We start from the raw sequence: 25,246 nt of genomic DNA, 5'->3' as shown, positions 1-25,246 counted from the left end.
TCTCCATTGGTAATGGAAAAAGGTATTGGACTACTAGATATTTGTGACTACCCCACTCTTTTTCAGGGAAACCAATGATTCCGCTCATGGCTATTTTGATTATTTTCTGTTGTATGATTTTTGTGTATTGAGAGTGATATATGTATGTCTTTATGTTCACGCCACGGGGTAGGCAACGTTAAGCTTGGACAGTGAAATTGTACATCTATACGATAGAGTTACATAACAAACCGTGTGACTTTCAGTTTACTTGTGTTAGGAATTTGGGAAGGGTTTATTGATTTTTAATGTGTGTTTTCTGTGTACAAATAGGGGCTCCACGTGTGACGACCTAGTAACAAGGCAGCTATCGCTCGCCTATAGAGAAATTCGAGTAGAGGCAATAGATTATTTAAATAAACTGTTACCGCCTCACGGTATAGGCATTTAAAGATTCAACCGTTTGATTAAAATCTTGTAAGCATGTGGAAAGCCACGTTGAACCCACGTGGTCATAGCTACCGCGTGCACATGCAGTATCCTTTGATACTGGCTAAATATAGCTGAAGTCGCTATACAGCACAGAATAGGAGTATAGAAAAGAAAGCGTCATCGTCTAATGCCAAGCCGATCTCTGTTCTCACCCCAGTGCATGCTAGTATTGAATCTGTGCACTAGGTGCAAGCTTGAGTTCTTGTCTATCCTGTCCTATGTGTTTTTATATTAAAGTCTCGGGAAAATTACTAGTGACTAATGAGATGCAATCCCGTCTGTTAAGAATTCCACCTTTCCCAGAAATAGAGTGCGTGTTGCGTGCAATTGTGTAAAGTAATAACAGGCTTCAACTCCACCCAACATTATATTAAATTATGAAAGCAATAAAGCAAATTTATTCAGAATAACTTCAGTATGCTATGATCGAACAAACCCGGTACCTCTTTAACAATTATAAATATTAATGGCACAGACTGCCAGTAGGTATGCTGCGTTCTATGACGGAAAACTCCTTCATCGATCCCTCCAAAACGATCCACTGCGCATTATTCGTGTACAGTATCCACCCCCATAGAAGGCTGTAATACAGATGAAGGAGGTTTCTGAGAACCTATGACATAAAAAAGTAAAATATCCCTAAACATGTTGTTGTTGTGGTCTTCAGCCCTGAGACTGGTTTGATGCAGCTCTCCATGCTACTCTATCCTGTGCAAGCCTCTTCATCTCCCAGTACCTACTGCAGCCTACATCCTTCTGAATCTGCTTAGTGTATTCATCTCTTGGTCTCCCTCTACGATTTTTACCCTCCATGCTGCCCTCCAGTGCTAAATTGGTGATCCCTTGATGCCTCAAAACATGTCCTACCAACCGATCCCTTTTTCTAGTCAAGTTGTGCCACAAACTTCTCTTCTCCCCAATCCTATTCAATACCTCCTCATTAGTTACGTGATCTATCCACCTTATCTTCAGTATTCTTCTGTAGCACCACATTTCGAAAGCTTCTATTCTCTTCTTGTCCAAACTAGTTATCGTCCATGTTTCATTTCCATACATGGCTACACTCCATACAAATACTTTCAGAAACGACTTCCTGACACTTACATCAATACTCGATGTTAACAAATTCCTCTTCTTCAGAAACGCTTTCCTTGCCATTGCCTGTCTACATTTGATATCCTCTCTACTTCGACCATCATCAGTTATTTTGCTCCACAAATAGCAAAACTCCTTTACTACTTTAAGTGTCTCCTTTCCTAATCTAATTCCCACAGCATAGCCCGACTTAATTCGACTGCATTCCATTATCCTCGTTTTGCTTTTGTTGATGTTCATCTTATACCCTCCTTTCAAGACACTGTCCATTCCGTTCAACTGCTCTTCCAAGTCCTTTCCTGTCTCTGATAGAATTACAATGTCATCGGCGAACCTCAAAGTTTTTATTTCTTCTCCATGGATTTTAATTCCTACTCTGAATTTTTCTTTTGTTTCCTTTACTGCTTGCTCAATATACAGATTGAATAGCATCGGGGCGAGGCTACAACCCTGTCTCACTCCCTTCCCAACCACTGCTTCCCTTTCATTTCCCTCGACTCTTATTAACTGCCATCTGGTTTCTGTACAAATCGTAAATAGCCTTTTGCTCCCTGTATTTTACCCCTCTCACCTTCAGAATCGAAAGAGAGTACTCCAGTTAACATTGTCAAATGCTTTCCCTAAGTCTAAAAATGCTAGAAACGTAGGTTTGCCTTTCCTTAATCTTTCTTCTAAGATAAGTCGTAGGGTCAGTATTGCCTCACGTGTTCCAACATTTCTACAGAATCCAAACTGATCTTCCCCGAGGTCGGCGTCTACCAGTTTTTCCTTTCGTCTGTAAAGAATTAGCGTTAGTATTTTGCAGCTGTAACTTATTAAACTGATAGTTTGGTAATTTTCACATCTGTCAACACCTGCTTTCTTTGAGATTGGAATTATTATATTCTGCTTGAAGTCTGAGGGAATTTCACCTGTCTCATACATCTTGCTCACCAGATGGTAGAGTGTGTCAGGACTGGCTCTCCCAAGGCTGTCAGTAGTTCTAATGGAATGTTGTTTACTCCCGGGGCTTTGTTTACTTAGGTCTTTCAGTGCTCTGTCAAACTCTTCACGCAGTATCATATATCCCATTTCATCTTCATCTACCTCCTCTTCCATTTCCCTAAACATACCTGTAACTAACAATACATAATATCCCCACAAAAAAGATAACTTTTAATGAAGGCAACTTCAGCCAGAATCTGTTTCACGTAATATATCCCCAGCGACAGTCCCTTTTCATTGCTTAACAGCCTAAAATCAGTTAGCCAGCTAACAGATATTGTAGAATATTACAGCTGTCTTGCGTTTTCCATTGTTATTGTGCTGGTGTAAGCTGTCAGCAGCACACCTGTCAGCAAAGACGAAGTACGAAGATCGATCAGTAGGAACTGGATCAAGAGCACCTATCACAACAGAGGCCAGAGACACCCCCACAAGCGACATGCCGACAACGCCCTCTCAATAGCATGTATTTAGGCCGGCGCCGCTCACCAGAGGGTCTCACTCACTCATCCAGTTTGGAGTGTCATTATACTTGCAGAGCATGCTTAGTTCATCACAGGCTACAACAGTACATACTGACGAGATCCGTGACTATAGTGGACTATTACTGATGAGCTTGTACCACAACACATGGACTCCATTCAAGTTAAGTAAAATTGACAGTTTGTGTAAAAAAAAAGAACCATACACCCTGTGATCAAAACTATCTGGACAGCTGGCTAAAAATGACTTACAAGTTAGTGGCGCCTTTCATCAGTAATACTGGAATTCAATATGGTGTTGGCCCACCCTTAGCCTTGGTGACAGATTCCACTCTCGCAGGATTACGTTTAGTCAGGTGCTGGGAAGTTTATTGGGGAATGGCAGCCCATTCTTCACGGAGTGTAGCATTGAGGAGAGTTATCGATGTCGATCGGTGAGGCCTGGCATGAAGTCGGCGTTCCAAAACATCCCAAATGTGTTCCATAGGATTCAGGTCAGGACTCTGTGCAGACCAGTCCATTACAGGGAAGTTATTGTCTTGTAACCACTATGTCACAGGCAGTGCACTATGAACAGGTGCTTGATCTTCCTGAAAGATGCAATCGCCATCCCCGAATTGCTCTTCAACTGTGGGAAGCGAGAATGGGCTTAAAACGTCAATGTAGGCCTATGCTCTGATAGTGCCATGTAAAACAACAATGGATGCAAGTCCCCTCGATGAAAAACCCGACGACAGCATAACACCACCACCTCCGAATTTTACTGCTACACACACTGGCAGATGACGTTTACCAGGCATTCACGATACTCACACCCTGCCATCGGATCGCCACATTGTGTAACATGATTCGTCATTCCACACAACGTTTTTCCACTGTTCAGTCGGCCAATGTTTACGCTCCTTGCACCAAAGATTTGGCGACCCTTCGCTCACAGCTCCAGGCTGCTTTGGCTTCCGTCACACAGCTTGAGGCTGCTGCCAAGGGGCGTCACTGTTGGGGATCGAACGTGGTGATGCGGGGGACATCAAGCACGGCCCATGTGTCCTCCGATCGGCCCACTGCTGCGGCCTCCCCGCATATTGTCTTCACTGAGGTTGACCCCTCACCTATGGTCAAGTGGGAGATCATTCCAAAGTCTGGCAGGCAGCGAAAAACTTTCCGAGGGGCCGATCGCAGGGCCTCCCCGGTTCGTTTGACGAACAGGTTTTGGGCGTTATCTGTGGCTTATGATGTCTCTGAGCCGGATGCAGTCGTCTACCCTGTTCCAGAGGAAGCTTCTCGGCCCGCAAGGTCTGGGCATTCACAGAGGGTGGGTTTGCTGGTAGTTGGGAGCTCCAATGTTAGGCGCATGATGGGGCCCCTTAGGAACATGGTCACCAAGGAGGGGAAGGAGGCCAGTGTGCACTCTGTGTGTATTCTGGGGGAAGTCGTTCTGGATGTGTAAAGGGTGCTTTCGGATGCCATGAAGAGTACAGGGTGCTGCCAACTGCAGGTGGCGGGTCATATCGGTACCAATGACGTGTGTCGCTTTGGATCAGAGCAGATTCTCTCTGGTTTCGGGCAGCTAGCCTGAAATTGGCCGACTGAGCAGCTCATGCATCGAAGCTGCTTACAAAAATAATATACAGAAGAATGGAAAAGAAAATTGATAATGCGCTAGGTGACGATCAGTTTGGCTTTAGGAAAAGTAAAGGCACGAGAGAGGCAATTCTGACGTTACGGCTAATAATGGAAGCAACGCTCAAGAAAAATCAAGACACGTTCATAGGATTTGTCGACCTGGAAAAAGCATTCGACAATATAAAATGGTGCAAGCTGTTCAAGATTCTGAAAAAAGTAGGGGTAAGCTATAGGGAGAGACGGGTCATATACAATATGTACAACAACCAAGAGGGAATAATAAGAGTGGACGATCAAGAACGAAGTGCTCGTATTAAGAAGGGTGTAAGACAAGGCTGTAGCCTTTCGCCCCTACTCTTCAATCTGTTCATCGAGGAAGCAATGATGGAAATAAAAGAAAGGTTCAGGAGTGGAATTAAAATACAAGGTGAAAGGATATCAATGATACGATTCGCTGATGACATTGCTATCCTGAGTGAAAGTGAAGAAGAATTAAATGATCTGCTGAACGGAATGAGTACAGAGTATGGTTTGAGAGTAAATCGGAGAAAGACGAAGGTAATGAGAAGTAGTAGAAATGAGAACAGCGAGAAACTTAACGTCAGGATTGATGGTCACGAAGTCAATGAAGTTAAGGAATTCTGCTACCTAGGCAGTAAAATAAGCAATGACGGACGGAGCAAGGAGGACATCAAAAGCAGACTCGCTATGGCAAAAAAGGCATTTCTGGCCAAGAGAAGTCTACTAATATCAAATACCGGCCTTAATTTGAGGAAGAAATTTCTGAGGATGTACGTCTGGAGTACAGCATTGTATGGTAGTGAAACATGGACTGTGGGAAAACCGGAACAGAAGAGAGTCGAAGCATTTGAGATGTGGTGCTATAGACGAATGTTGAAAATTAGGTGGACTGATAAGGTAAGGAATGAGGAGGTTCTACGCAGAATCGGAGAGGAAAGGAATATGTGGAAAACACTGATAAGGAGAAGGGACAGGGTGATAGGACACCTGCTAATACATGAGGGAGTGACTTCCATGGTACTAGAGGGAGGTGTAGAGGGCAAAAACTGTAGAGGAAGACATAGATTGGAATACGTCAAGCAAATAATTGAGGACGTAGGTTGCAAGTGCTACTCTGAGATGAAGAGGTTATAGCACAGAAAAGGAATTCGTGGCGGGCCGCATCAAACCAGTCAGTAGACTGATGACCCAAAAAAAAGCCTGAAATGGTTAAGACTGCCACTCTTGCTTCCGAGATTAAAGTGGAGCTCACCATCTGCAGCATCGTCGATAGAACCGACTCTGGTGCAGAGCCGAGTGGAAGGTCTGAATCAGAGGCTCAGGCGGTTCTGTGACCGTGTAGGCTGCAGGTTCCTTGACTTGCGCCATCGGGTGGTGGGTTTCCGGGCTCCGCTATATAGGGCAGGAGACCACTACACACAGGAGGCGGCTACACGGGAAGCGGGGGCTGTGTGGAAGGGACTGGGTGGCTTTTTAGGTTATAGGGTCCCAGGGAACCACAGAAGGGACGTCCGTCTAAAAGTGGTCAGGTAAAAAACACTAAGGGAGAAACGATGGATTTTGTAAATTGTCGTAGCTGTGTTGGGGAAGAAACAGAGCTCCAAGCCATAGTAGAAAGCACTGAAGCGCAAATACACTCCTGGAAATTGAAATAAGAACACCGTGAATTCATTGTCCCAGGAAGGGGAAACTTTATTGACACATTCTTGTTGTCAGATACATCACATGATCACACTGACAGAACCACAGGCACATAGACACAGGCAACAGAGCATGTACAATGTCGGCACTAGTACAGTGTATATCCACCTTTTGCTGCAGTGCAGGCTGCTATTCTCCCATGGAGACGATCGTAGAGATGCTGGATGTAGTCCTGTGGAACGGCTTGCTATGCCATTTCCACCTGGCGCCTCAGTTGGACCAGCGTTCGTGCCGGACGTGCAGACCGCGTGAGACGACGCTTCATCCAGTCCCAAACATCCTCAATGGGGGACAGATCCGAAGATCTTGCTGGCCAGGGTAGTTGACTTACACCTTCTAGAGCACGTTGGGTGGCACGGGATACATGTGGATGTGCATTGTCCTGTTGGAACAGCAAGTTCCCTTGCCGGTCTAGGAATGGTAGAACGATGGGTTCGATGACGGTTTGGATGTACCGTGCACTATTCAGTGTCCCCTCGACGATCACCAGAGGTGTACGGCCAGTGTAGGAGATTGCTCCCCACACCATGATGCTGGGTGTTGGCCCTGTGTGCCTCGGTTGTATGCAGTCCTGATTGTGGCGCTCACCTGCACGGCGCCAAACACGCATACGACCATCATTGGCACCAAGGCAGAAGCAACTCTCATCGCTGAAGATGACACGTCTCCATTCGTCCCTCCATTCACGGCCTGTCGTGACACCACTGGAGGCGGGATGCACGATGTTGGGGCGTGAGCGGAAGACGGCCTAACGGTGTGCGGGACCGTAGCCCAGCTTCATGGAGACGGTTGCGAATGGTCCTCGCCGATACTCCAGGAGCAACAGTGTCCCTAACTTGCTGGGAAGTGGCGGTGCGGTCCCCTACGTCACTGCGTAGGATCCTACAGTCTTGGCGTGCATCCGTGCGTTGCTGCGGTCCGGTCCCAGGTCGACGGGCACGTGCCCCTTCCGCCGACCACTGGCGACAACATCGATGTACTGTGGAGACCTCACGCCCCACGTGTTGAGCAATTCGGCGGTACGTCCACCCGGCCTCCCGCATGCCCACTATACGCCCTCGCTCAAAGTCCGTCAACTGCACATACGGTTCACGTCCACGCTGTCGCGGCATTCTACCAGTGTTAAAGACTGCGATGGAGCTCCGTATGCCACGGCAAACTGGCTGACACTGACGGCGGCGATGCACAAATGCTGTGCAGCTAGCGCCATTCAACGGCCAATACCGCGTTTCCTGGTGTGTCCGCTGTGCCGTGCGTGTGATCATTGCTTGTACAGCCCTCTCGCAGTGTCCGGAGCAATTATGGTGGGTCTGACACACCGGTGTCAATGTGTTCTTTTTTCCATTTCCAGGAGTGTAGTTGTAGGTACAGAGAGCTGGCTAAAGCCGGAAATAAGTTCAGTCGAAATTTCTTCAAACGATCTAACGGTGATCAGAAAGGATAGATTAAATAAATTTGGTGGTGGAGTATTTATTGCTGTCGGAGGTAGTTTGCCTTGTAGCGAAATTCAAGTAGATAGTTCGCGTGAAATAGTATAGGTAGAGGTTATATCTGACAATCGGACTAAACTGTTAATTGGATCGCCGGCCGGAGTGGCCGTGCGCTTCTAGGCGCTACAGTCTAGAACAGAGCGACCGCTACGGTCGCAGGTTCGAATCCTGCCTGGGGCATGGATGTGTGTGATGTCCTTAGGTTAGTTAGGTTTAATTCTAGGCGACTGATGATCTCAAAAGTTAAGTCGCATAGTGCTCAGAGCCATTTCAACCATTTCTTATTAATTGGATCGTTTTACCGACCCCCGACTCAGAAGATATAGTTGCTGAACAGTTCAAAGAAAACTTAAGTCTCATTTCAAATAAGTACCGCGCTCATACAATTATAGTCGGTGGTGACTTTAGTCTACCATCGATATGCTGGAAAAATTATACGTTTAAATCCGGCTGCAGGCATAAAACATCATCCGAAATTGTACTGAATGCTTTCTCAGAAAATTATTTTGAACAATTAGTTCATGAGCCCACTCGAAGCGTAAATGATTGCGAAAGCATACTTCACCTTTTAGCAACAAATAATCCTGGACAAATAGTATTGTGACGAATACAGGGATTAGCGACCAGTAGGCAGTTGCTACTAGGCTGAATACCATAACACCTACAACCATCAAAAACAAACACAGAATACATCTCTTTAAAGAAGCTGATAAAAATGCTCTTAACGCCTTTTTAAGAGACAGTGTTCACTCCTTCCGAGATGATCATGTAAGTGCAGAAAAGTTGTGGAATGTATTCACAGAGATAATGTCGACAGCAATTGAGAAATATATACCATATAAATTAATAAGTAATGGTACTGATCCCCCATGGTACACAAAACTGGTCAAATCGTTGTTGCAGAAGCAACGAAAAAAGCATTCCCGATTTAAAAGAACGAAAAATCCCCAAGATTCGCAAAGTTTTACAGAAGTTCGAAATATGGCGCGTACTTCAATGCGAGATGCTTTTAATAATTTCCCCAACGAAACTCTGTCTCGAAATCTGGCAGAAAACCGAAAGAGACTCTGGTCATACATAAAGCATATCAGTGGCATGGCGCAATCAGTACCTTCACTGCGCAATAACAACGGCGAAGTCACGGATGACAGTGCCACTAAAGCAGAGTTATTAAACACAGTTTTCCGAAACTCCTTCATCAAAGAACACGAAGTAAATGTTCATGAATTCCAATCAATAACATCTGCCAAGATGAGAAACATAAAAGTAGATATCCTCGGAGTAACGAAGCAGCTAAATCACTTAATAAAGGCAAGGTCTCCGGTCCAGATTGTATACCAGTCAGGTTCCTCTCAGAGTATGCTGATGAAATAGCTCCAAAATTACCAGTTATATACAACCACTCGCTCCCAGAAAGATCCGTACCTAAAGACTGAAAAATTGCTCAAGTCACACCAATACCCATAAAGGGAAGTAGGAGTAATCCGCTGGATTACAGGCTTATATCACTAACGTCGATTTGCAGTAGGGTTTTGGAGCATATACTGTATTCGAACATTTTTAAGTACCACGAAAGAAACGATTTATTGACACATAGTCAACACGGTTTCAGAAAATATCGTTATTGTGTAACACAACTAGCTCTTTATACTCATTTTGTAATAAGTGCTATCGACAGGGGATGTCAAATTGATTCCATATTTTTAAATTTCCAGAAGGCTTTCGACACCGTTCCACACAAGCGTCTTCTAACCAAACTGCGTGCCTATGGAGTATCGCCTCAGCTGTGCGACTAGATTAGTATTTCCTGTCAGAAAGGTTACAGTTCGTAGTAATAGACGGAAAGTCATCGAGTAAAACAGAAGTAATATCCGGCGTTCACCAAGGAAGTTTTATAGGCCCTCTATTGTTCCTGATCTATATTAACGACATAGGAGACAATCTGAGTAGCCGTCTTGGATTGTTTGCAAATGATGCTGTCATTTACCGTCTTGTAAAGTCATCAGATGATCAAAACTACTAGCAAAATGATTTAGATAAGATATCTGTATGGTACGAAAAGTGGCAAATTGACTCTGAATAAGGAAAAGTATGAAGTTATTCACATGAGTACTAAAAGAAATGAGCTAAATTTCGATTACGTGATAAGTCACACAAATCTGAAGGCAGTAAATTCAACTAAATACTTAGGGATTACAATTACAAATAACCTAAATTGGAACGATCACATAGATAATATTGTGGGTAGAGCAAACCAAAGACTGCGATTCATTGCCAGAACACTTAGAAGGTGCGACAGGTCTACCAAAGAGACTGCTTACACCACGCTAGTCCGCCCTATTCTGGAATATTGCCGTGCGATGTGGGATCCGCATCAGGTGGGACTGACGGATGACATAGAAAAAATACAAAGAAGGGCAGCACGTTTTGTATTATCGTGAAATCGGGGAGATAGTGTCACAGGCATGATACGTGGAGTGTCAATCATTAAAACAAAGGCGTTTTTGGTTGCGACGAGATCTTCTCATGAAATTTCAGTTACCAGTTTTCTCCTCTGATTGTGAAAATATTGTTGCCACCCACCTACATAGGGAGAAATTATCTTCACGATAAAATAAGACGCCGGCCGCGGTGGCCGTGCTGTTCTAGGCGGTGCAGTCCGGAACCGCGGGACTGCTACGGTCGCGAGTTCGAATCCTGCCTCGGGCATGGATGTGTGTGATGTCCTTAGGTTAGTTAGGTTTAAGTAGTTCTAAGTTCTAGGGGACTGATGACCTAAGATGTTAAGTCCCATAGTGCTCAGAGCCATTTGAACCATTTTATAAAATAAATGAAATCAGGGCTCGCACAGAAAAATTGAAGTGCTCGTTTTTCCCACGTGCCGTTCGAGAGTGGATGGTAGAGAGACAGCATGAAGGTGGTTCATTGAACCCTCTGTCAGGCACTTTATTGTGAATAGCAGACAAATCACGTAGATGTAGATGTAGAAGCGTCGTTCGACATTTACCGGCGTGATGTGTGGCTTATGAGCAGCCGCTCGACCATCAAAGCCAAGTTCTCTCACCTCCCGCCTAACTGCCATAGTACTTTAAATGGATCCTGATGCAGTTTGGAATTCCTTTGTGATTGTTTGGATACATCAACTGTGGGCGGTCTCTGTCAGTCGACAGACGAGGTCGGCCTGTACGCTTTTCTGCTGTACGTGTCCCCTCACGTTTCCAGTTCAGTGTCACATCGGAAGCAGTGGGCTTAATGTGATGTTCCTTCCCTCCTTCTTCACTCGCCGGGCTGAGACGCGACTCGTAACGATGTTCGTCCCCGTCGGTATGACGTGGAACAGCACCTGCAACTCTCGTAAGAACACAACTCCTCGCGTGGTTTAGAAATATTCTGTTATCTCTCCGCAACAGTCTTCTCAGCTTGTGCGAACTGGTAAACTGCAATCGTTTATTTTTATTTGTACGCCCGGTTAGTTCTGTGATGAAATAAAATCTTGATTCTTGATTTGATAATTACGGTTGGTTTTCACATCATACATAGCGAGAACGAAATTTTGTTGTCTACTATTCCGTTACTATGCCGTTGCTACGTCAAGTTACTAACAACGGTCCGACGTAACTCCAGAAATAACTTACGTTGGAGTAATTGTTTTTTGGATCTGTTGACTCAGATTTTGTTGTTCTTTCTGTAATTGATTGTTTGTCCCTGCAACACACGCACACCGATATATCATTCAATATTAACTTCTGTTCAGTCCAGTAATCGTGACGCTGACGACAACTTTTGACAAATCGGCGTACTTGTCTTTCTTCGTGTCTTCGTTTTATTGCTCCCAAGGTTTGTAACTGTTCATCAGTACGAAGGCTAAGTCCGATAAACCAATATCACACAGTTGAAGTCTAACACTCGTCTTACTATACCGTCGCATTGAGAACGGTACAGATCAAATTTCATCAGCCGAATGACTGAGCAATACTTCAGTCTCTACCTCACGAATTATCAAACTTCCAAAACTGAAACAATCTAATAGCGTTTGCTTTCAGACAACTATCGCAAAAGTACTCTAGATCGACTCAAGAGCAACTGACTGAACATTTCCATATCCGAGTTGCATTGTAGTGGCATTGAATTTCCTTTTCCATGCGGCTACAACTCTCTTCCATGGTAACTGTTATCTTTGACTGAATTACTTTCTTGGATTTAACCTTCGTTCATATGATTTTGAATTTATTCTATAGTAGTTTGATAAACAGGAAAATGATAAAGGAAACAAAAGAAAAGTTCGGAGTAGGTATTAAAATCCATGGAGAAGAAATAAAAACTTTGAGGTTCGCCGATGACATTGCAATTCTGGCAGACACAGCAAAGGCCTTGGAAGAGCAGTTGAATGGAATGGACAGTGTCTTGAAAGGAGGGTACAAGATGAACATCAACAAAAGCAAAACGAGGATAATGGAATGTAGTCGAATTAAGTCGGGTGATGCTTAGGGAATTAGATTAGGAAATGAGACACTTAAAGTAGTAAAGAAGTTCTGCTATTTGGGGAACAAAATAACTGAGGATGGTCAAAGTAGAGAGGATATAAAATGTAGACTGGCAATGACAATGAAAACGTTTCTTAAGAAGAGAAATTTGTTAACATCGAGTGTTGATTTAAGTGTCAGGAAGTCGTTTCTCAAAGTATTTGTATGGAGTGTAGCCATGTATGGAAGTGAAACGTGGACGATAAATAGTTTGGACAAGAAGAGAATAGAAGCTTTCGAAATGTGGTGCTACAGAACAATACTGAAGATTAGATGGGATGATCAGGTAACTAATAAGGAGGTATTGAATAGAATTGGGGAGAAGAGGATCTTGTGGCACAATTTTACTAGAAGAAGTGATCGGTTGGTAGGACATGTTCTTAGACATCGAGCGATCACCAATTTAGTATTGGAGGGCAGCGTGGAGGGTAAAATGGTTGAAATGGCTCTGAGCACTATGGGACTTAACATCTGAGGTCATCAGTCCCCTAGAACTTAGTACTTAAATTAAACCTAACTAACCTAAGGACATCACACACATCCATGCCCGAGGCTGGATTCGAACCTGCGACCGTAGCAGCAGCGCGGTTCCTGACTGAAGCGCCTAGAACCGCTCGGCCACACTGGCCGGCTGCGTGGAGGGCAAAAATCGTAGAGAGAGCAAGAGATGAATACACTAATCAGATTCAGAAGGATGTAGGTTGCAGTAGATACTGGTAGATGAAGAAGCTTGCACAGGATAGAGTAGCATGGAGAGCTGCATCAAACCAGTCTCAGGACTGAAGACCACAAGAACAACAACAGTTTGATAAAGAATCTACGATGATCCTTTCCTTTTATCTCCCCTTTTTGTATGCTATTCTCAGTATTTGAACGATATACGTATTAATCAAAATATTAACAGTGTAGATTTTATCGTCAATAGCTGCTGTGATGTCAACAGAGCCGCAGAGACCCATACCACATAACAGGGGATACTGAATGTATTAACACAAAATATTTATCAGGCGTATATCTTCAAAAATATCTTCATATCAAAGACAGTTCGCTGCTACTCTTTGGGTGGTTTCCGCTATTGCTACGGAAGACTGCCCAACTGATCTGTTAAAAAAAAATCGCTCTGAGCACTATGGGACTTAACATCTGAGATCAACAATCCCCCAGAACTTACAACTACTTAAAAATCTAACTAACCTAAGGACATGACACACATCCATGCCCGAGGCAGGATTCGAACCTGCGACTGTAGCAGCAGCGCGGTTCCGGACTAAAGCGCTAGAACCACTCGGCCACAACGGCCGGCCGGCGAATATCAGCAACTGAGAAAAATATTAAGAGAAATGGTATTGAAAAAAAGAACAGCACAAATGGACACAGACTTATTGGACTAAAGTGAAGGCATGATTGAAATGCTGAAAAACCAGCCACAGCGGCCGGCAGGCGAATATCTGCAACTGAGAAAAATATTAACAGAAATTGTATTGAAAAAAGAACAGAACAAATGGACACAGGCCAACTGGACTAAAGTGAAGGCATCACGGAAATGTTGAAAAACCAGAATTGGCAGATGCTTGGAAACAGAAGCATATATCCTACGAAAGCCTACTTACGAAGTTTCGGGAATCAGTTTCAAGTCATTTTAGCAGTCATTCGTATTGCGGCGCCTACGCAATTGTAACAGGAAGAGAGCATTACATATGGCCCAATTCTAAATATCCTCCTATCCTCCGCCATGGGCTTCACAGTGATTTGGGTATGCATGTAGATGTAGATAACTGTTGCGAATCTCACGAAGTGCGTTCTCGGTAGCTCTTAAGATCTAAATTTAGAAAGAAAAATAAGACAGTGTCGTAATAATGCAGCCTTGAATGTTACAGCTGACGTCGGCGCGTGGACAGGGAAAAACTGAACGCGTGGATCAGCAAAACTGATGCCACAGAAGGATGGATACGCTAAGGTCCTCTAGTAGTCGAAGTGAAAAGTAAAGGAGACGACAGCGCGGCACACGGGTCCGGATCAAACTACTGCGTCTTGCGAAGAGCTTTATTTATTGGTATGTACTTACAAAGAAAACAACTAATGAATTCTAGCAGAAACAGACATAGGTTATTAGTGCTTGTATGCGATACAGTCAGTTCGGGAATTATATAGTTGCGCCTTGACCACTTAGAAGTGCGCAGAACCGACAGGGGAATCCCCGTTGCTACGCCCAGCACTTTCAACTGTCTCGCAGCTGCAGCGTTGGATCTCTCTCTGTGTGCTAAGGGAAAACGTAAGACGTGTTGCAACGGGCACGCAAGAAGAGATCTTGCACCGTTTTCAGTCCATCGATAGGGCGTTGCCGCAGCAGAACGGTCGTGGAGGTAACGCTTCTCTCACGTAGATATACTATATCGAAAGATACATTTTTGTTTTGTTTTGTTTTTAGTCGTCCAGTTTTCCGGCTGGTTTCATGTGGCCGCTACATCTTGCTTTTGTTTGCTATACCCATCATCTCAGAGGAGCACTTCCACCCATCGTCGTGAATTATTAGTTTTGTTTGCTATAAAATAACATTTGCTATTGCCAGCAACGATTTTCCTTTATTGGTTTTCTGCATGACGCATTTCGGGGGTTAATTGTAATTATCAAGTGCGTTTTTTTCGTGCATATGCCATTTTTAGAAGCGAGGTTTACGACCTTTCAGCGTCTGTATTATTTAGGCTACAACCGTGATGTAAACAGGTGTAATCGTGTAATTATAAATGTATCCCCCTGTACAGATAATACCGGATTTGTAAATAACCATTGCAAAGTTCCTTCAGAATTCAAGATTTCATTCTCAAGTTTTAGGAAAATCAAGTGAAATGCGTTGTGCTGATGCTGCGGTTTACTCTTTGTTTAGTTTCGTTGCTATCCAAGCCAGCAGTAAAATAATTACAACCGCCGGTTGTAACTTCGATTGCTTTTCCCTGTCCATGGCCGTTATTTTATAGACGAAAGTGTGGGAAATTTACTTACTTGTTTCTACTGAATATGATGTAATATTCTGGGACAGTTCTGCAAATAAACGTAAAAAAAATATTCTGTATCCATGCTTTCTGGAAACTTTTTTTTCATAGCATGAATAAGTGTGTTTTAGCATGTTATATGTAAGCACTAAACTGTATTTTATTCACAGCATGTAAGTTTCCTGTTACTGGGTGAGAATACCGCCCTTAATCTTAAAAAAAAAAAAAAAATGGAGCATCTTTTACAAATTGGTCCTACTGGAGTTCCGAAAACAATTCACTTATCTGACTGTCGTAATGTTTACTGCATTATCCTCGTTCTTTTTCGTTGACGTCGCAGTGTGTTCTTTCCATTTAGATTTCGCAGGGTTTTTCGCCTGGGTACCGATTTTCCAGCAGTGTTTTGTTTACATTGTGCAGAAATTGGACGCATTTAAATATCGGCTAATGTGAAAATTCGGCACATCCATATCATCCGTGTTTTGTTTAAATTTTTTAGTTCCTTTTTTTCCGAATTACCTTTATTTTGTTAGTACTCAGCTATGCACTGTGTTACCAAACTATCAGCTGGTTTTTGTGTTCGTTTTATTAATAAAAAGTGTATTTTCAGCATACTGATTTTGATGCCTTTTAAGTGTTAGGTTTTTTTGTTACAATTATCCGAGAATTACGAACCAATTTTACATCTTGATGATTTTTTACTTTCTTTTCATTGAAAATTCTGTTATCATTTCGCTGTGTCTTCTACTCCAGTTACTTCCTCTTACAACTTCCATCCAAGAAAATTTCTGCTTTTAACACATTACGTTTTGAAATGATTCTTTTGTTTCTTCTCTTGTATTGTAGTATACATAGTGATGTATGTTTTCTATTTATATGATCTAGGTTGTCTATTTTTTCAGAGGTACTTAAAGATGCCTTTTATTATCTTATTGTAAACTATTCTGTTTAAATGCTCGTAAATGATTAATCCATTTATGATTGCCCTTGTTACATTTTCTATATTCCGGTACGTTTCAGAGTTGCTTTTAAATTTACAAATTTCTGTATTTCTTAGAGGTCTCAAATTTTCCCTTGTACTTCGTGGATTGGAGAGTGCTAGGTCTGTTAATTTTTTTATTTTATTTTGATCGCCTCCTTTCTGTGAAGGAGAATAATTACAGCATAATTCCAGTTTTAGGGAAGTGTTTCTGTCACAGCTATTCTGTAAAAACTTATTTGAACTGCTCTTATACGTATCAGTCTTCCTGCAGCTTTAATCATTCTTCAGGAATGTTACCTATCTGTTTTATACACCTCATTTCGCATTACTTGCGGAATTTCATTTTAGCTGTCAGTCACTCCCTCAACTGCAGATATGCAAATATATAGACCTAGAAGAATAATCATTTGCCATTTGTAGTAGAAAGTTAGTGTTTTGTTTTCAAACACTCTTGTTATTTTCAATTATTTCTCTTAACATTTGTTTGCTGTACGTTCTCATATCCTACTGAAGAAATTTACAAATTTTGTTGTTTAATGAATCATATTCTCTGAGGGTTTCGTCATTATTTACATGAAATTTTAGCCTTTCTTTTCAATGTTTCCCTGCTGCATTTAAGATTTTTATTTCTTTTGCTTTCGTTACAGCAACATCACTTACTATTTGCCATTGTACCTATGTTAAATATCTGCACTTGTCAGTGTCTGCTGTGTAACTTCACTATTTAAAAGGCTGTATAAGTTGCTTAATTTGATCTAATGTACCTCTTCATTCTTAAATGAAATCTCGTGGTTTAGAACTCTTGACTTGCTGTCTATTGAACCTCTTCATCTCAGAGTAGCACTTGCAACCTATTTCCTCAATTATTTGCTGGATGTATTCCAATCTTATAGGTTATTAACTTCAAAGCTAATCCCTTAAAGAATAAATAAGTTAATATTTATACTTAAAAAATTAAATAAAAACAACTAACTTCAAAAAATTAAATTTTTTCTTAAGAAACTAGATATCTTGGGAAACATTAACATCTCATTTCTATAAATAATTTAATAATAATTATGATACATTAACTATAAATTATTTATAAATCAACCCAAATCAAGACAAGTAAAATAAATACTAAAATTTTGATAAACCTTGATACAAAAGGTACAACAAATAAAATCTACTTAAAAAAATTTAAAATAATATTTCAATCTCTGTCTTCCTCTACTGTTTGTACCCTCTACAGCTCCCTCTAGTACTATGGAAGTCATTCCCCTCGTGTCTTAACAGATGTCTTATCATCCTGTTCCTTCTCCTTATCAGTGTTTTCCCTCATATTCCTTTCTTCTCCGATTCTGCACAGAACCTCCTTATTCCTTACCTTATCAGTCCACCTGATTTTCAACATTCGTCTGTGGCACCACATCTCAAATGCTTCGATAGTCTACTGTTTCGATTTTCCCACAGTCCACGTTTGACTACCATAAAATGATGTGCTCCAAATGTACATTCGCAGAAATTTCTTCCTAAACACCAATGTTCGATTTATCAAATATAGGCAACTTCCTGGCAGATTAAAACTGCATGCCAAACCGAGACTCGAAATCGGGACCTTTGCCTTTCGGGGAAAAGTGCTCTACCATTTGAGCTACCAGAGGTCCACTCACAAACCATCCTCACAGCTTCAATTCCGCCAGTACCTCGTTTCCTGCCTTCCAAACTTCACAGAAGCTCGCCTGCAGACCTTCTAGAACACCCCTGGAAGAAAGGATATTGCGGTGACATGGCTTAGCCATAGCCAGGGGGATGTTTACAGAATGAAATTTTCACTCTGCCGGTTAGTGTGCGATGATATGAAACTTACTTGCAGATCGAGACTCGAACTCGGGACCTTTCCAGAGTTCTTCCAGGAGCGTTCTACAACGTCTGCAGGCGAGCTTCTGTGAAGTTTGGAAGGCAGGAAACGAGGTACTGGCGGTATTGGAGCTGTTCGAGTCTCGGTCCGGTACACAGTTATAATCTTCCAGGAAGTTGACTAGGTTCGATACTAGAAGCTTTCCCCTGGCTACGAATGCCCCTTTTGCCAGTGCTAGTCTGCTTTTGATGTTCTCCTTGCTCCATCAATCCTGATGTTAATTTTCTCGCTGTTACCATTTCCGCTACTTCTCATTACTTTCGTCTTTATTTCGTTTACTCTCAGACCATATTCTGTACTCATTAGACTGTTCATTCCATTCAGCAGATCACGTAATTCTTCTTCACTTCCACTCAGGATAGCAATATCATCAGCGAATTCCACTCCTGAACTTTTATTTCCATCATCGCTTATTCGATGTACAGATTGAACAGTAGTGGCGAAAGACTACATCCCAGTCTTACATCCTTTTTCATGCGAGCACTTTTTTCTTGGTCGTCCACTCTTATTCTTCCCTCTTGGTTCTTCTACATATTGCATATTACTCATCTCTTCCTACAGCTTACTCCTATTTTTCTCAGAATTTAGAAAATGTTGCACCATTTTACATTATCGAACCAGAGAGGCAATTCTGACGTTGCGGTTGATAATAGAAGCAAGACTAAAGAAAAGTCAAGACACGTTCATAGGATTTCTTTCTTTAGTCTTGCTTCCATTATCAACCCCAACGCCAGAATTGCATCTCTGGTGCGTTTACCTTTTCTAAAGCCAAACTGAACGTCATCTAACACATCCTCAATTTTCTTTTCCATTTTTCTGTATATTATTGTTGTCAATAACTTGGATGTGTGAGCTGTTAAGCTCATTGCACGATAATTCTCGCACTTGTTAGCTGTTGCAGTCTTCGGAATTATGTGGATGATATTTTTCTGAAAGTCAGGTAGTATGTCACTAGACTCATACATTCTCCACACCAACGTGAATAGTTGTTTTGTTGTCGCTTCCCCCAATGATTTTAGAAATTCTGATGGAATGTTACCTAACACTTGATCTTAAGTCCTCCAAAGCTCTCTTAAATTTGTTTGTAATACTGGATTCCCTATCTCTCCTAAATCGACTCGTTTTTCTTCTTCTATCATATCAGACAAATCTTTCCCCTCATGGAGATCTTCAGTGTACTCTTTCCGCCTACCCACTCTCTCCTCTGCATTTAACAGTGGAATTCCCGTTGCACTCCTAATGTTACAACACTTTCTTTTAATTTCGCGGAAGGTTATTTTGTTTTTCCTATATGCTGAGTCAGTCCTTCCAACAATCACGTCTTTTCGATTTCTTTACATTTTTCATGCAAGCATTTCGCCACAGCTTCCCTGCACTTTCTGTTTATTTCATTCCTCAGCGCCTTGTATTTCTGCATTCCTGCATTTCTCTTTAATAAATATGGATTCTCTCCTATAGCCACGGAAAAAAAAACTAGAAAGAAATCCAGATGATGGTGAAAAAAGTCATTCTTCCTGGCGGTAGCTAAGTCACTCATTTGCTAGCAAAATGATATTAAAAAGAAGCCAGAGTTAGCTGTGAAAAAGCTGGTTTAGCAACACTCGATAGCGCAGCAGTCACATGTCCGAGCTGTTACAATATTGTTTGACTTTTGTTCACAAGTTAGAGTCGTACGTACGTGACTTGTTATTGTTTGTTTGTAGTGCGTGTTTTGTGTACAGCGATAGAGAAGTGGTCAAACGAGAGGTCTATGACTTTCATAAACGTGACTCATGACCAGAGCGGTGGAAAGTTCATGGTAATGTATATAAAGCTCCCAGTCAGAAAACTACACACTCTTGATTTTGTTGTGAACTGTATCATGTCTTTCCATGCGCTTGTGAGCATAAAGAAAATATAAACAAAAATTTTATTTCAGACTTAGCCTTAATGAAATCGTTGTCCCTCTACCAAAGCTTTGCGCACTTATTGGTACCGAGAGGCTTATTGATGACATTAAACTTATGCACAAACCACCAGCAGCTAAAAACCGAAGGCTGGTCAGCAATCGGGTTGTAAGTGATCTGCAGTCTCTCACTTGTGTACTGGTTTTAGCAGTTCTCTTATCAATTGCAATTTGTGTTTTCACGTTCTGGTACAATTCTGGGAATGATTTGTATTCAGCATCAGTACACGAGTTAGATTTTTTGGCATTCCGCTAACCCAAAAAACAATGTATTCAGAAAGCCCTATATCTCTTGTTCTTTCTGACTTGATTCCTTTTGTTGTGTACGAGGAGTGTTCAATAAGTAACGCAACACAATTTTTTTTTATGAAAGCAGGTTGATTTCATTCAGGATTCCAATACTCCATGTTATTCACCACATTTTTGGAAATAAAAACCTATTTTCAACGTAATTTCAGTTCAATGCGACAGCTTTACTCTACCATACTGTCATGGCCTGTATGCCAGCATAGTACAACTCAACTGGTTGACGCCGGAGCCAATGTCTTGCTGCATCAAGATCCTCCCAATCATCCACATACTGCTTTCCACAAAGTGCATCCTCTACCAGGCCAAAGAGATGGGGGTCGGAAGGTGCGCGTTGAGGGCTGTAGGGTGGATCCCAACGGGCACATACCTTTCACTACCCCAACTGGTGGACAGGTGTGTCCGCGCTACCAACAGAGACGTCCAGTTGTGCAGCGAGGTGTTTGGTTGTAATCCGTCTGTCACCTGGAATGAGTGTGTCCGCACGTCCCACGCAGGAAATAGGACAGAATTGTGTGACCTTGCAGTGATGACAGATGCCTCACCCAACGACTTACCGTACGTTTGTTCATTGCCAGATCCCTGTAGACGTTCTGCAAGCGCCTAAGTACATCGGCGATGCTCTGGTTTCCCGCCAAAAGCAAGAAAGCCAAAAGGAAGTCAATGATAACTCTCTGCTTGGAACGAACTTCTGTTACAGATGTTACTATGAAGGCTATACAGGGTGCTCCATTGATAGTGACCGGGCCAAATATCTCACGAAATAAGCATCAAGCGAAAAAACTGCAAAGAACGAAACTCGTTTAGCTTGAACGGGGAAACTAGATGGCGCTATGGTTGGCCCGCTAGATGGCGCTGCCATACGTCAAACGGATATCAACTGCGTTTTTTTAAGTAGGAACCCTATTTTTTTATTACATATTCGTGTAGTACGTAAAGAAATATGAATGTTTTAGTTGGAGCACTTTTTTCGGTTCGTGATAGATTTCGCTGTAATAGTCACAAACGTGTCAGTACGTGGTATCACGTAACATTCCACCAGTGCGGACGGTATTTGCTTCGTGATACATTACCCGTGTTAAAATGGACCGTTTACCAATTGCGGAAAAGGTCGATGTCGTGTTGATGTATGGCTATTGTGATCAAAATGCCCAACGGGCGTGTGCTATGTATGCTGCTCGGTATTCTGGACTACATCAATCAAGTGTCCGGACCGTTCGCCGTATAGTTATGTTATTTAAGGAAACAGGAAGTGTTCAGCCACATGTGAAACGTCAACCACGACCTGCAACAAATGATGATGCCGAAGTAGGTGTTTTAGCTGCTGTCGCGGCTAATCCGCTCATCAGTTGCAGACAAACTGCGCGAGAATTGGGAATCTCAAAGACGTCGGTGTTTAGAACGGTACATCAACATCGATTGCAGCCGGCCGGAGTGGCCGAGCGGTTCTAGGCGCTTCAGTCTGGAACCGCGCAACCGCTACGGTCGCAAGTTCGAATCCTGCCTCGGGCATGGATGTTTGTGATGTCCTTAGGTTAGTTAGGTTTAAGTAGTTCTAGGGGACTGATGACCTCATATGTTAAGTCCTATAGTGCTGAGAGCCATTTGAAACAACATCGATTGCACCTGTACCATATTTCTATGCACCAGGAATTGCATGTCGACGACTTTGAGCGTCGTGTACAGTTCTGCTACTGGGCACAAGAGAAATTACGGGACGATGACAGATTTTTTTTGCCCGCGTTCTATTTAGCGACGAAGCGTCATTCACCAACAGCGGTAACGTAAACCGACATAATATGTATGCACTATTGGGCAACGGAAAATCCACAAGTGGAACATCACCGACCTTGGCGGGTTAATGTATGGTGCGGCGTTATGGGAAGAAGGATAATTGCCCCCCATTTTATCGATGGCAATCTAAATGGTGCAATGTATGCTGATTTCCTACGTAATGTTCTACCGATGTTACTACAAGATGTTTCACTGCATGACAGAATGGCGATGTACTTCCAACATGATGGATGTCCGGCACATAACTCGCGTGGGGTTGAAGCGGTATTGAATAATAGCATATTTCATGACAGGTGGATTGGTCGTCGAAGAAGCATACCATGGCTCGCACGTGCACCGGATTTGACTTCCCCGGATTTCTTTCTGTGGGGAAAGTTGAAGGGTATTTGCTATTGTGATCCACCGACAACGCCTGAAACATGCGTCAGCGCATTGTCAATGCATGTGCGAATGGTACGGGAGGCGAACTACTCGCTGTTGAGAGGAATGTTGTTACACGTATTGCCACATGCACTGACGTTGACGGACATCATTTTCAGCATTTATTGCATTAATGTGGTATTTACAGGTAATGACGCTGTAACAGCATGCGTTTTCAAATTGTTCAATTGGCTCTGAGCACTATGGGACTTAACATCTATGGTCATCAGTCCCCTAGAACTTAACTACTTAAATCTAACTAAATTAAGGACATCACATAACACTCAGTCATCACGAGGCAGAGAAAATCATTGACCCCGCCGGGAATCGAACCCGGGAACCCAGGCATGGGAAGCGAGAACGCTACCACACGACCACGAGCTGCGGACATGCGTTCTTAGAAATGGTAATTTCACAAAGGTACATGTATCACATTGGAACAACCGTAATAAAATGTTCAAACGTATCTACGTTCTGTATTTTAATTTAAAAAAACTTGCCTGTTACCATCTGTTCGTCTAAAATTGTGAGCCATATGTTTGTGACTATTACAGCGCCATCTATTACAAAGCGGAAAAAGTGGTCCAACCAAAACATTCACGTTTTTTTACGTACTACACGAAGATGTAGTAAAAATTTGGGGTTCTATTGAAAAAAACGCTGTTGATATCTGTTTGATCTATGGCAGCGCCATCTAGCGGGCCAACAATAGCGCCATCTGGTTTCGCGGTTCAAGCTGGATAAGTTTCGTTCTTTGTAGTTTTTTCGTTCGACGCTTATTTCGTGAGATTTGGCCCGGTCACGATCAATGGGCCACCCTGTACATAGTGGCACTAACCATCGGATCTTCATGAACCTTCAGAAACAGACGCGGGAGTTTTTCACGGTATCGCACAACAAGTTCCACATTTTTTCGACCAAGGCCGAGAAACAAAAATTTGTTGCATCAGTTATTGACCGCCTATCGTAAAAGCAGTAGAGCCGCTATCAATCTATGTTGGCGTTCCTTCATTCTGTGGCAGTAGCGTGGCTCCTTTGTAAACATTGCTGGTCCGGAAATGAATTGCTGCAAAAATTGCCGGGCACTAGTCGCCGGTAATGTTACAGTACTTGTGGCTACAATTCGTATGGCCACAATGTTGCTGGACAACTTCATAGGGATGTATTGCCAGCAAAATGCATTTTTGTGCCTCTTGAAAACATACATTTACGATACCAGCAGTTCGTCTCTGAATTTGTCACATCTGTATTGCCATGACTGCATCTACATCTACATCTACATCCACATCCATACTCCGCAAGCCACCTGACGGTGTGTGGCGGAGGGTACCTTGAGTACCTCTATCGGTTCTCCCTTCTATTCCAGTCTCGTATTGTTCGTGGAAAGGAGGATTGTCGGTATGCTTCTGTGTGGGCTCTAATATCTCTGATTTTATCCTCATGGTCTCTTCGCGAGATATACGTAGGAGGGAGCAATATACTGTTTGACCCTTCGGTGAAGGTATGTTCTCGAAACTTTAACAAAAGCCCGTAGCGAGCTACTGAGCGTCTCTCCTGGAGACTGGAGTTTATCTATCATCTCCGTAACGCTTTCGAGATTACTAAATGATCCTGTAACGAAGCGTGCTGCTCTCCGTTGAATCTTCTCTATCTTTTCTATCAATCCTATCTGGTACGGATCGCACACTGTTCAGCAGTATTCAAGCAGTGGGCGAACAAGCGTACTGTAACCTACTGCCTTTGTTTTCGGATTGCATTTCCTTAGGATTCTTCCAATGAATCTCAGTCTGGCATCTGCTTTACCGACGATCAACTTTATATGATCATTCCATTTTAAATCAATCCTAATGCGTACTCCCAGATAATTTATGGAATTAACTGTTTCCAGTTGCTGACCTGTTAATTTGTAGCTAAATGATAAGCGATCTATCTTTCTATGTATTCGCAGCAGATTACCCTTGTCTACATTGAGATTCAATTGCCATTCCCTGCACCATGCGTCAATTCGCTGCAGATATTCCTGCATTTCAGTACAATTTTCCATTGTAACAACCTCTCGGTATACTAAAGCATCATCCGCAAAAAGCCTCAGTGAACTTCCGATATCATCCAACAGGTCATTAATGTATATTGTGAATAGCAACGGTCCTACGACAGTCCCCTGCTGCACACCTGAAATCACTCTTACTTCGGAAGACTTCTCTCCATTGAGAATGACATGCTGCGTTCTGTTATCTAGGAACTCCTCAATCCAATCACACAATTGGTCTGATAGTCCATATGCTCTGTTCATTAAACGACTGTGGGGAACTGTGTCAAACGCTTTGCGGAAGTCAAGAAACACGGCATCTACCTGTGAACCCGTGTCTATGGCCCTCTGAGTCTCGTGGACGAATAGCGCGAGCTGGGTTTCACACGGCCGTCTTTTTCGAAACCCATGCTGATTCCTACAGAGTAGATTTCTAGTCTCCAGAAAAGTCATTATACTCGAACATAATATGTGTTCCAAAATTCTACAA

At 42.6% G+C, this 25,246-nt stretch overlaps 1 long non-coding RNA gene across 1 annotated transcript in view; it reads left to right on the top strand.

The window, feature by feature from the left end:
- Nucleotides 1-14,600: 14,600 nt before the first annotated feature.
- LOC126291752 (uncharacterized) overlaps nucleotides 14,601-25,246 on the top strand; it is a 57,723-nt gene continuing 47,077 nt past the window's right edge. The window contains exon 1 of the long non-coding RNA XR_007551860.1: nucleotides 14,601-14,753. This is a non-coding gene — a long non-coding RNA (uncharacterized LOC126291752). The remainder of the gene's footprint in view (nucleotides 14,754-25,246) is intronic.

This window comes from Schistocerca gregaria, chromosome 9 (assembly GCF_023897955.1).
Source record: "Schistocerca gregaria isolate iqSchGreg1 chromosome 9, iqSchGreg1.2, whole genome shotgun sequence".
Lineage (NCBI taxonomy): Eukaryota > Metazoa > Arthropoda > Insecta > Orthoptera > Acrididae > Schistocerca > Schistocerca gregaria.
The sequence above is the reverse complement of the archived record's forward strand: the minus strand, read 5'-3'. Positions and strand labels throughout refer to the sequence as shown.